At 43.9% G+C, this 12169-nt stretch overlaps 1 long non-coding RNA gene across 4 annotated transcripts in view; it reads left to right on the top strand.

Moving 5' to 3' along the window:
• The window catches only part of CDK6, a 254774-nt gene that overhangs the window by 231461 nt on the left and 11144 nt on the right, over window positions 1-12169 (top strand). For all 4 annotated transcript variants that reach the window (XR_002347034.1, XR_002347036.1, XR_002347035.1 and 1 more), the window contains exons 6-7: window positions 2371-2421; window positions 7862-7997. This is a non-coding gene — a long non-coding RNA (cyclin dependent kinase 6). The remainder of the gene's footprint in view (window positions 1-2370; window positions 2422-7861; window positions 7998-12169) is intronic.

The raw sequence follows: 12169 nt of genomic DNA, 5'->3' as shown, positions 1-12169 counted from the left end.
ATCAGGGCCCACCCTTACAGCCTCATTTGAACTTACCCATCCCCTTAAAGGCCCTGTCTCCAAATACAGTCTCATTCTGAGGCACTGGGGGTTGGGCTTCAACAAGAATCTGGGGGAGACACATTCCAACATTGCCACAAATAAATTATTTCCCCCTGCCTTTGAAAATAACCATTTTCAAGAACAATTGCCTGAATAGAAAGTATGGTTGAGGAATATTAAGGTGTCATCTAGCCACTGAAATGCTATGACTTTATAGGGGTCTCCATCTATAGTATATAGCAAGTTCATTTATTGTGTGCAAAAAATATTTAAGAGGTCTGGTTTAAGCCTTTATAAATTGATAGTATGTTTAAAATATGACTTCTGATAATAGGTTGCACATTTGTTTAGATGTGTTATTCTTAAAAAATATGTTTTTATGTCTGTCATTGAGCAAGGAGTTAGGGAACATTTACATGTGTACCATAGGTATATGTAAAATCAAATAGGGTAGTAGTAGCTGAGCACCTGTTCAGGTAAAGCACTAGGCCAAAGGGTTAGGGGCAGACCTAGAGAAGTCCCTCCCCTGTACTTGAGAAGATGCCAGAAATGTCACCAAGTGATTTAATTTAGTTGCCAGTTAAATGCTCAGTGTAGATAATGAGCCTTGTATGTTGACAGTTGCCCCTGAAGACCAGAGTCTGGATTTTGAACTTTTGTGATAGTTAGCTCCCTTAGTATTGGGAGAAAGGGAAGTGGTATAATCAGAAAAAATAGACCCTCCTGGGAACTCCTGTTCCGTCCTGGCTCAGTGGAAACAAATCTGACTAGTATCCATGAGGACACAGGTTCAATCCCTGGCCTTGTTCAGTGGGTCGGGGATCCGGCATTGCCGTGAGTTGTGGTGTTGGTTACAGACGCAGCTCGGATCCTGTTTTGCTGTGGCTGTGGTGTAGGCCGCTGGCTACAGCTCCAATTTGACCCCTAGGCTGGGAACCTCCATATGCCACAGGTGCGGCTCTGAAAAGACCAAAAAAAAAAAAAAAAGGAAAAATAGACCCAGAGGTAGCTCTGTGCAGCATTGAGGACAAGTGGAAGGAGACCCATGAGGAAGTACTGTGACAGCAGAGTGATACTAAAAAAGGGTGCTGTGTCAAAAACAACAGACTCACAGCTACCAACGGGGACAAATTAGGAAGGAGCATGTGATTAACAGATCCAAACTACTAGACATAAAATAGATAACCAACAAGAATTTACTGTATCATGCAGGGAACCATATTCAGTATCTTATAATAACTTACAGTGGAAATGGAAAAATTTACATTCATGTGTGTGTATGTGTACCTCTGAATCACTTTGCTGAAACTAACATAATATTGTAAATCAACTATACTTCAATTTTAATAAAAAAGAAATGGTTGGAGTTCCCGTCCATGGCTCAGTGGTTAATGAATCCGACTAGGAACCATGAGGTTGCGGGTTTGATCCCTGGCCCCACTCAGTGCGTTGAGGATCCGGTGGTGCCGTGAGCTGTGGTGTAGGTCACAGACGAGGCCCGGATCCAGCGTTGCTGTGTCTGTGGTGTAGGCCGGCAGCTACAGCTCTGATTAGACCCCTAGCCTGGGAACCTCCATATGCCACAGGTGCAGCCCTAGAAAAGTCAAAAAGACAAAAAAAGAAAAAAAAAAGAAAAAGAAATGGCGTTCCCTTGTGGCACAACAGGTTAAGGATTCAGCATTGTCACTACAGCGGTTTGGGTCACTGCTGTGGTGCACGTTCGGTCCCTGGCTCAGGAACTTCCATATGCCACGGGCATGGCCAGAAAAGGAAGGGAGGAAGGAGGAAAGAAGGAAGGAAGGAAAGAAAGAAATGGTGCTCTGGGAAGGATTTGACCAAGAATATAGAATATCATGTACCCCTGGTCTGAGACTAAGACAGTGATGTGTTACAGCCTATCACAAAGTTTATTAGAACGTTGAAGTCAGGGCCTGTGTATGATGGTGGCACTGTTGTTACAATGACTGAGAATAGGACACCAGCGATTATCAATCATGGGAGTCAAACACCAGATATTCATGAGAAATCATTAACGTAAGGGAAATGCAATAAAAACGTTCATTTACCAAAGGAAGGGTGTCTCCATTCTATATTTCTCCCCCCGCACAAAGACTATTTTGATTCTTGGAGTGTTCTGGTGGCTAAGCAGGTTAAAGATCCAGCATTGTCCCTGCGGTGGCTCGGGTTCGGTCCCTGGCCCAGGAACTTCCACATGCTATGGGCCCAGCAAAAAAAAAAAAAAAAAAAAAAAAATTTTGATTCTTGTTAATTAATGATTGGAATATAAACAGAAAATTCCTTGTTTAATATGTATCTTTATTCTTTTAGGCCGCTTTTTCGTGGAAGTTCAGATGTCGATCAACTAGGAAAAATCTTGGAGTAAGTAGTAACTATAATTTTACATCGTGTCTGTAGCATTAAAACATTTGCAGTGACCTTCCTCTGACATTCATATAATTTGTTTATCTCTCCTCCTTCCTACCCCAAGCCGTTGCTGCAGACAGTGTTACTATTTGTGTGGTGAGTGGGGACGTGGTAGACGTGCTGATTTACACAGAGCCCATCATGACGTGTGGCCTAATAACCGCTCTGCTCTGGAGGCTTGTATGTTGCTGGTGTGGGTCTTTTGGCAGCTCCTCTTTCTATCCTTGGCTGAGCTCCAGTTCTTTAGTTCCGTTGTGTTGTCTGCTTGGGGTCATTTCAGATGCGGCCATCATCAAAGGTGGGTGATCAGTGGCCTGGCAACCTATCCTTACCCACTGGGCTTCCTGTCCCCATTGAGTATCCTTTAGTCATCCGGGTTGGCTTTACGTTGTTTTGTTTTGTTTTCCTGGGCAAAGATGGTACGCTACACACCCCATCTTTCTTTGGAACACTGGAATAGGAAACGAGAACCCTAGATTCCAAACGTTTGTCTACTGCTAAATAACAACGTAGTCTTGAAAAGGTCATTTCAAACTCCCTGTGTAAAGGGCTTACACAGGGCCTGGTACATAGTTAATGCTTTTAAAATGTTGGCTCTTATTATAATTCATCATTAATTGTTTTTTCCATCCCTTAACTTCTTTGCCTGAGAAATGAAACTTGAAGGTCCCTTCTTTTGCTCGAATTCTTTGGTTCCACTTGTCTGTGACGCAGCTCCTTGCTACGTTTCAGCGTTCCATTAGTATCTACATGTCTGAGCATGTGAGGTATGGATGCTTTCATGTCTTGAACGTTAAGAAAAGGCTTTTCTTTTCACAAAGCATGCAGTATGACATCCTTTTGGGATCCATGTGTTTGCCAAGCCCCATCAGAATTGGGGTGGAGTAGGAAGAAAGTGGGAGTTCTAGAGCCAAAAATAGCCCTGATCATTGGTCTGTACCATTTTATGGTATCCCAGTCATTTCTACATTTTCAGTCTGAAAAACTGATGAAAAATGTCCCTAAAGGAAAAAATCACATCATAACACTATCTTCCCATGCAGAATCGCTTAAAATAGTTGGAATAAAACTGGAACCTGACTTTGTTCTTTTGGTGACTGGAAGTAGTTCCAAGAGGCCTCTATTAATGCCCGTGTCACTGCTGAGTCAGAAGCCAGTGGCTTTAAGGCCAGAAAACCATTTGTTCGTTGTATTGTCTGGGGGCTTCCCGGGTCCCCGGCAGCTGCCATGGCTGCTGCTCCTCCCGCTGCTATGCCCGGTCTGTAAGATGGACAAATTCAGAACCAGACTTCCACATTACTGCTTCTGGATGTCAAAGCAATCCATGATGAACTCCCATCTTCCCTACCCCGATGAAATATATTTTGTATGCATGTGATCGTGACGAAGGAACTACCAAGAGGCAGACATACTGGTGACCCTCTCGTTAAAAGTAAAAGCAATCTCAACTGAAACCAGCTTGTCAGACACCAGTCCTTCCCCTGCTTTTCCTTGCTGACGCCACCTGGGCCATCTGTCCACTTTTGGCACCAGTGACATTGCTGGTGCCCCTTAGTACGTGAGCCCGTGCGATGAACCAGAAGGAACCTTTGACAAACATGTTTGACTTGCTTCCAAGAGAATGCCACTTTTTCTGCTGGCAAAGGCCTGACAGAGATCTTAGGGTGCCAGCAGAAAAGAAGCCATGAAGTTCAATATGTTTTGTGCCTTGAGATTGTACTTTTTAGTTTCTGGCATTGATTCATTGAAATGATGTTGTTTTCTCTGAATGCATTACTTTGGCATAGAGAACAGGGACAATGCTGCACCCTAGTGTCACTTCTGAAGTACTTGAAGATGATTTCCGTCCCAGTCATCACGCCATTTATAGGTTTTATGCTCTGTCAGTCTTTCCAGTACAAATGTCAGCTTTTAAGGCTTATATTCAGCTGTCCAAATACTGAAATTGGAGGCAAGTGCTTTTTAATGGACCTATCAGAATTCCACAACCCTCATATCTAGGCTGTAAAAGTTCACACTGGGTAGTAAACTGGATATTTTTTAAAGGAGAGCCATATTCACATTCTCTTAAGGGGAAAAATATTTCTGTTTTTAGGAAGATTTATACTTTCAAAGAACAGCAAGTCCTTTGAAAGTGAAACTGAATGTTTTTAGCCTGTGACATTTGAGAGCATTTTTGAGAGCAGAGTCATAGTTAAATGGAAACAAAATACTGGATTTAGAATAAGTTCACTCCCGGCTCTGGGCCGAACTCCCTGCGTATGACTTTGGCAGTTCATTTTATTCCTCATCCTCAGTTTTCCCATCTATAAAATAAATAATAATACCTGACCTATATGTCTCAGGAGGTAGTTTTGCAGGTCAGAGGAGGGGGTTGATTTAAAAATACTTATAAAGTTATTTATATAAACAGGTATATATATGTATGTATGTATACATCGCACATGTCTGTACATACCGGGACACTGTTTTTCTGAGGGCTTTTGGGCTTCGTGGGCTTTTGGCCCATATTTCCAGATTTAACTTAACATAAATATATTCAGAACTGCAAATAAAGATTTTAAGTTCTTACTGAGTAGTCATAATCAATTTCTAGGTGACTGGGGATAATATGCACAGATATTGATGTAAAAATGGCTACAAGGGAGTTCCCATTGTGGCTCAGTAGGTTAAGAACCTGACTAGTATCCATGAGGATGTAGGTTCAATCCCTGGCCTCGCTCAGTGGGTCAAGGATCCCATGTTGCTGCACGCTGCGGTGTAAATCACAGATGCAGCTCAGACCCCAAGTTACTGTGGTGTAGGCCAGCGGTTATGGCTCCAATTTGACCCCTAGACTGGAAACTTCCATATGTTACAGATGAGGCTCTAAAAGGACCCCAAAAATGGCTAAAAGGCAAATATGATGAAAGACAGTTTTTAAAGTTATTTATAAGCATTCTTCTGTTCTTCTGCCTGACCCATTCTATCCAAATACTTAAACACATTTATTTCCTTTAATAATTAATGGTAATATTTTTGTTTTCTTCTTTTTCTTCTTTTTCTAGATCTTTCCCTTAAACACATGTGTGTTGCTTGAGTTGTCATTTTCATTCATTTGTTCCGGTAAAAATGTCTCAGAGTCTGTCTTTATCTCAGTAATATGTCTCTCCCAGCATGTCAACAGAGGCAGGATTGCAGTATCTTCCCCTAGACGCCCAATGACAGGTGCAGTTATAATACAGGTGTCTGCTTTTCCCAGGTGAGGTCTGTCACCTGGGCTCTGTTTGGAGGGAAGGGAAGGGGGACAAAGCCCTACAGAAATGTTGGGACATTTCCCACTATGTGTTCCTGAGCACCAGAGACCCATTCAGGAGAACACCTGGGGCCTTAGTTCCAGCAAAGGCAGGCCCAGAAGACTGTAATCCTGGCCAGCACCATTTCTAACTGTACTCAAAACAGTGTGCTCAGTATCTGGACAGCCATATACTCTGTCCACTAGACTGTAATGTTTTAGTTCAGAGTTCATCAGAGTCTATGTGAGATGTAAGTTCTTGCTTCCCCTGGTTTCCCTCATTCAGATTTACTTAACACCTATACATAAGTCATGAAGAATAGTTACATAATGTATTCGTCGTTTAAGGTCACTGACCAACTAATATTCTGAGGAACCTTAAGTCACACATCAGTAGATCTCAAGCAGTTCATATTTTTACTGTGGTGGTGGTGCGTTACCCACGGATTTTAGATTAATAACCTTATTTTCCTCTTATGGTAACAATAATGGGTAATGCATTGTTATTGACAAGTAAGTACTTTGTGACAAGCACTGTGCTGTTCATTTTATTTAAATTATTGCTGATCCTCATAACACCAAAAATTATTATCATTGTATAAATAAAGACACTGAAACTCACAGAAGTTACGTTTGTCCTTACCTACCAGTAAGTGGCAAGTGCAGGATTTGAACTCAGGTCTCCCTATTTCCAGAGCCTATACTGGGTTTTTTTGTTTGTTTTGTTTTGATTTGGATGCACGATCTGCATGTGAAAGTTCCCAGGCCAGGAATCGAACCCACGCTACAGGTGCAGCCTGAACCACGGCTGCAGCAACACTGGATCCTTAACACATTGTGCCAAAAGGGAGCTTCCCTGTGCTGTTCTTATTACATCACCGGTGCCCTCTCTACATTTCTGATCCCAGGATGATTTTCAAAAGAAATATAAATAATATTTTTTTTAATGGATCGAATATCTATTTTTTTTTTTGGTCTTTTTTTTTTGTTGTTGTTGTTGTTGCTATTTCTTGGGCCGTTCCCGCGGCATATGGAGGTTCCCAGGCTAGGGGTTGAATTGGAGCTGTAGCCACCGGCCTACGCCAGAGCCACAGCAATGCGGGATCCGAGCCGCGTCTGCAACCTACACCACAGCTCACGGCAACGCCGGATCGTTAACCCACTGAGCAAGGGCAGGGACCGAACCCACAACCTCATGGTTCCTAGTCGGATTCGTTAACCACTGCGCCACGACGGGAACTCCTGATATTGTTTTTATTAATTGTTTGCTCACTTTGTAATTCCATAAAATGGTCTTATAAAATATATAAAGTTATGTACCTTAAATTCAACAGCAAATTATAGTGTTTGTGTGACACAGAACTAACATACCTTTTAGCCTCATTTTTTGGACTGATTCTAGTTTACTGTTTGGGGAATTATTCTTTAACCAAAAACACGACCAAATTTAGGTAGATACAGGTCAGGTTAAATGAGCATCATAAAAGCATGTCAGTATAGGAGTGTTTGGTCAGAAAGTCCATCGGGAGTTCCCATCGTGGTTCAGTGGTAACAAAACAGGCAGGTATCCATGAGGACACAGGTTCGATCCCTGGCCTTGCTCAGTGGGTTAAGGATCCCGAATTGCTGTGGCTGTGATGTAGACCATTACCCGCAGCTCCAATTCGACCCCTAGCCTGGGAACTTCCATATGCCACAGGTGCAGCCCTAATAAAGCAAAAAAAAAAAAAAAAAAAAAGAAATGAAAAGTATGTTGGATCGGATCTCCTTTGTATATATAGGTCCTGCTCTGTCAGTCTTTCCAGGCATATTGGTAATATAACAGTTTCTGTTTCTGCATGATCTCTTACATTGCATGTCTGATGCCAGAGTCATCTCTTACCTCTTCTCAGTGGCTTTTCCACTTCTCCTGTAAGATTACCCTCTACTCCATGACCACCATTTTACAGTAGGGTGGAAAGAAATGAGAGCCCCGCCAGCCATACAAAGTGATGGACATGGACTCCTGGAGCTCTGTGTCCCCCCTGCCTGCCCCTCAGACTTTACCTTCTTCTAGAATTGGTGGAGAAATAGCTTCAGCACAGCAGCCAATGCTTATGTTCACCTGTGGTTCTTTCATAGCGTGATTGGACTCCCAGGAGAAGAGGACTGGCCTCGAGATGTTGCCCTTCCCAGGCAGGCTTTCCACTCCAAATCTCCCCAGCCAATTGAGAAGTTTGTAGCAGATATTGATGAACAAGGCAAAGACCTGCTTCTGGTAAGTTCACGCGACACAGAGTCAGTCTGCAATGTGCTCGGGAGAGAGACTTGGCCTGTCTATGCCAGGCGCTGGGCACAGCATCAGCTTAGTGTCTCACAGGGCAGAGGCCACAGTCTCTCTGCAGCTTTCGTTTCCACACATGTAGCAGCTAGTGGCTTTTGATTCTTGTGTTGTCTTCAGGGCCTGTAGAAAGAGAAGGAGTCTGATCCACATCTTTTTTTTTTTTTTTTTTTTTTTTTTTTTGCTTTTTAGGGCCACACCCATAGCATATGGAGGTTCCCAGGCTAGGGGTCGAATCAGAGCTGCAGCTGCTGACCTACACCACAGCCACAGCAACACCAGATCCGACCCACATCTTCGACCTACACCACAGCTCGTGGCAATGTCAGATCCTCAACCCACTGAGCGAGACCAGGGATAAAACCCGTGTCCTCATGGATTCTAGACAGATTTGTTACTACTGAGCCACAACAGGAACTCTTCATCCACACCCTTTCAATCTGCCGTCTTTGAATCTTCTTTTTGAACCTAGCCTTAGAATCCTGCAGATTCACCTAAACATATGGTTCTTTAGAAGTAAATATTATAAAGTAAAAGGTTTCCTTGTTTACCGTCTCATGCTTCTTTAAGCAGCTCGTTTGGCATTTTAATGCACCTTTTTTTAAAAAGGCGCATGTTTAGGAAGGTGTTTTCCCAAAGGAACAGTATAGTAAGCCTCCTTCTAGTTACTGATTTATTTAATAAGTATTGACTGTGCCCTGTACAGAGAAAATATCTCACTGATTAGGCTTCTGTGGCCTGTTTAAGACTCAAACTCCTAATACTTGGTGTTATACATAACTCCTTGTACTTGTGACCAGAACAATAGGTAGAGAAGTGTACCTGTTGGCCTACTCTTAGTGTCTGGAACCCAATGAGTAGTAATGAGTGTATACTTTACCGGCTGTATTAAAAGCCTTTGGTATCTAGCCATGAAAGTGCTCTGAGACAACCCAGAATATCTCCTGTCTCCAACGTCAGGAGGAATCACCAAGAAGAACTTAAAATGTGAAGATCACAGACAATGCCACATGTTCATTCAGGGGCCTCTGCTTAGCTGGTGGCTTCCACAGCCGGACTCCACACTAGTGCTAGCCTGAAGAAGTAGCAGGAGACAAAAAAAAGAAAAAAAAGAGCTAAGAAGCCTACCAGAGAGAGGGACATAGGTGGGTAAGGAGTGACCCCCGAAATTAGAAAGAGCAAAGAAGGGGAATAAAAAGCAGAGCCAGTAGCACCGTGACCAAGGAAAACGTAAGACTGGAGCATAATATCCACAGGCATTCTGGGCAAGGACAGTCCAAGACCTTAAGTCTCAGAACTCTCTGAAAGCCCTTAGTGTTTCATCCCAGAGGGACACAAGCTAGAACTGTAAAGCAGAGGAGGCAGGCCATCAGTACAGGAGGGGCCGCTGAGGCCCCAGAATTACCATTTTCTCTCTTGAAAATCTTTTACTAAGGAATAAAAGTAAAGGGTGTTCTAGAAAGCTGTTTCTTTGGTTTTATTTTGTCATTTTAGGGCTGCGCCCACAGCATGTGGAAGTTCCCAGGCCAGGGGTCAAATCTGAGTTGTAGCCGCCGGCTTACACCACAGCCACAGCCACAGCCACATAGGATCCTTAACCCACTGAGTAAGGCCAGGGATTGAACCTGCATCCTCATGGATACTGATCGGGATCATTACCTCTGAGCCATGACGGGAACTCTCTAGAAAGCTGTTTTATTTAAGAAACAGTGAACATTTAAAAGCTTAGCACTTTTAAGAGTTATCCCTCATGGACTTCCCTTCATGGCTCAGCAGTTAATACATCCAATTAGTATCCATGAGGAAGCGGATTTGATCCCTGGCCTCGCTCAGTGGGTTAAGGATCTGGTGTTGTCATGAGCTGTGGTGTAGATCGCAGACACAGCTCGGAACCCGTGTTGCTATGGCTGTGGCTGTGGCCGGCAGCTACAGCTCCTATTCGAACCCTAGCCCAGGAACCTCCATATGCTGTTCGTGTGGCCCTAAAAACACACACACACAAAATAAAATAAAATAAAAGCTCTCTCACCAGGATGCAGCAGTAAGCATTTGTGTCTTGCCCACGGTTCTGCACCTTGGCAGAGACAGCTCTGAGCCACCTGGAACAATTCTGCTTCAGCCAGTGGGTCAGAAGCACTGGCCGTCTCTACATGTCTCATTTTGAGGTCCAGGTCAAAGGGACTTTGACTCCCGGGGCCCTGTTTTTCTCATCAGAGGTGGTGGGTGCTTCCAGAAGGGCAAGTAGAAACTTAAGATGCCCCTGAAGGCCTAGGCTTGGAAGAGGCACCCTGCCACTTCTGTCCACGTTCCATTGGCCAAAGGAAGTTACATGACCAAGGCCAACTTTAAGAGAGGAATGAGTGCTCCTCTCATGGAGAGCAGGAAGGAAAGAAAGAGAATAGGGGTTGGCAAATGATCCAATCCCCTGTAGTAGTCAACTCTTGATTAAGTTGCAATTCCAAAAGCTCATTTTAATAAGTCAATTAGGAGTTCCTGTCGTGGCTCAGTGGTTAACGAATTCGACTAGGAATGATGAGGTTGCAGGTTCGATCCCTGGGCTTGCTCAGTGGGTTAAGGATCCAGCGTTGCCATGAGCTGTGGTCACAGACGCAGCTCTGATTAGACCCCTAGGCTGGGAACCTCCATATGCCGCAGGTGTGGCCCTAAAAAGCAAAAATATAAATAAATATGGAGTTCCTGTCGTGGCTCAGTGGTTAATGAATCCGACTAGGAACCACGAGGTTGCGGGTTCAATCCCTGGCCTTGCTCAGTGGGCTGAGGATCCGGCATTGCTGTGAGCTGTGGTGTAGTTCGCAGACGCAACTCCAATCCTGAGTTGCTGTGGCTCTGGCGTAGGCTGGCGGCTACAGCTCTGATTCGACCCCTAGCCTGGGAACCTCCATATGCTGCAGGAGCCGCCCTAGAAAAGGAGAAAAAAAAAAAAAGAATAAATAAATAAATACATAAAATACAACTAGTTCTCAAACTAGCAGTTGCTTTATTGAAGTCGAGGAATAATAGGACTCAGCCACCTTTTCTAACAGTATTTTTTTGGGTGGGGGGTACCCACAGTAGTGGGGGGTACACCTGCACGTGCTGGGTCCACCAGCCTTGTCCCTTCTACCAATATTTCTATGGGACAAAACAGATCACAGCCTCCAGTGAGATTCTTACACACCCCAACCTTCAGCTAAGGATTGCTTCTTCTCCAGGCTCCCCTCCTCCCAGCTCTAAACCATCACTGTAGTGTGGGAACAGGGCTTCCTCCCACGTAATCCTCTAGGGACCTGTCTCTGTGTCTTGGACATATTTCCACAATTTTTTTTTTCTTCTTTCCTATGTCCTGGGAATTAAACTGGCTGCTTCTTTTTCTAAAGCCACTACCTACTTTTCTCCTTCTTGGACTCTGGGAAGGGAGAACTCAGGCTCAAGAATTTTGCCCCTGCTTTCCTGTCCTTTGGGAATTCAGCCCTAGTCAAGCTTTTCTCGAGCTGTCTATTGCTATTAGAGACAGTAGAACCATTCTGTGAACAAGCTCCTTCCTCAGCTTGCCATTTGGCTCTTTGATTTTCAGAAGACACTACAGACACGTTGGCATCCATGAAAGCGGCTCAGGATAAATAAGATTTCAGGAGACCCAAAATTTCACTGGAAATTTTGTAGAATTTTTGGTTTGTACGTGTTTTTCTAGGTCAGTTGCATTCAGTGGAGTTTTAGAGGGGTCCCTAATCCAATCAGAACTTGACTAGGACTGTGAGCTACTTATGGGCAGAAACCAGAATAAAGGGAAGAGGTCTCCATAACCAGAATGATGTTAAGTCTAGATTACATAGAGGACTGAAATCCAGAGGCATTTCAGATCCCCAGCTCACCCAGGTGGACTCTGCATCACAAGGATGGAGAGGCAGTATAGCTTCCTCTGCTACCTGTGAGCTCCTGGGGCAGTTGGAGGGCAGGGGTCTGACTCATCATCAGTTAGTGCTTGCCATCTGCCAGGCACGCTGGAGGAGTTGATGAAAAGAGAGGATTTGAAGAACAAGATGACCTGGGGTTGGAATGGAAGCGGAACTGAAATGAGGAAAATGTGACTAAGTGATTATGTGTCAACA

This window comes from Sus scrofa, chromosome 9 (genome assembly GCF_000003025.6).
Source record: "Sus scrofa isolate TJ Tabasco breed Duroc chromosome 9, Sscrofa11.1, whole genome shotgun sequence".
Classification (NCBI taxonomy): domain Eukaryota; kingdom Metazoa; phylum Chordata; class Mammalia; order Artiodactyla; family Suidae; genus Sus; species Sus scrofa.
This window is presented reverse-complemented; position numbering and strand designations above follow the sequence as displayed.